This window comes from Cebus imitator, unplaced genomic scaffold (assembly GCF_001604975.1).
Source record: "Cebus imitator isolate Cc_AM_T3 unplaced genomic scaffold, Cebus_imitator-1.0 Scaffold108, whole genome shotgun sequence".
Lineage (NCBI taxonomy): Eukaryota > Metazoa > Chordata > Mammalia > Primates > Cebidae > Cebus > Cebus imitator.
This window is the reverse complement of record NW_016107423.1, coordinates 5130629-5131810: the sequence shown is the minus strand read 5'-3', so window position 1 is coordinate 5131810 and position 1182 is coordinate 5130629.

Below are 1182 nucleotides of genomic sequence, written 5' to 3'. Positions count from 1 at the left end.
GTAGAGACGGGGTTTCACCATGTTGACCAGGATGGTCTCGATCTCTTGACCTCGTGATCCACCCGCCTCGGCCTCCCACAGTGCTGGGATTACAGGCGTGAGCCACCGCACCCGGCCTAATGTATATACATTTATCCAAATCAAAGAAACCTGTATTTCAGCCTATGAAACTTTAGGAAATTATACACTAAAGCCAAGAATACAGACTTAGTCACAAAGGTGTCCATTTCTTTATATTCTTATTCATCTCTAACACTGGCAGCCACCGTAGGAGGATCACTTGATCCCAGAAGTTCAAGGTTACAGTGAACTGTGATCGTGCCTCTCCACTCCAGCTTGGGTGATGGAGGGAGTCCCTGTCAATCAAATTTTTAATGTTAATATATTTACATAGTAACATCAGAAGCCTCTTTGAGATAACTGCAAGAACTAATAGCAATTATAAAATAATGAACCCCCCAAAATAAAAATTAGATTGTTTCTGCCATCTTAGAGAAACAAACTAGCAATAGTTTGACATTTATTAAGTGCTTACTGTATGCCAACCACTCTTCTAAGCACTTGGTATATAATAACTCACTTAACCTTTACAGCAGAATAGGAAACTGAGCCACAAAAGGGTTATAAGGTCACACAGGAAAGAGTGGAGCCATGATTGTAACCTGCATAGTCTGTATCCCAAGCCCACACTCTTTAATGACTCTTCTATAACCTTCACTGTCTGAAGATAGGAAAACTGGGGATCATATAAGTAGAAAGTTACAGTAGTACATTGAATGAAATATTTTTTAATGGAAAAGTAAGGTAAAAATGATTCCTCTCCAGTAGTTTGCACAACAGCAATAATATCACATCTGCAGTAGACAATAAGCTTCTTAAAATAGAAGGCATGACTTATTACAATTAGTACTTCCAGCACAGTGCTTAGCATATAGTAAACACTTAATGATATGAATAAACTTTATTTCCTATCAGATTTTGTGAGCATTAAATTCACTTAAATGGATAAATCAAGAATAATAGAAAGCAAAGAGAAAAGACCATGCACATTTATAAGAATTGTTAGGCCGGGCGCGGTGGCTCAAGCCTGTAATCCCAGCACTGTGGGAGGCCGAGGCGGGTGGATCACGAGGTCAAGAGATCGAGACCATCCTGGTCAACATGGTGAAACCCCGTCTCTAC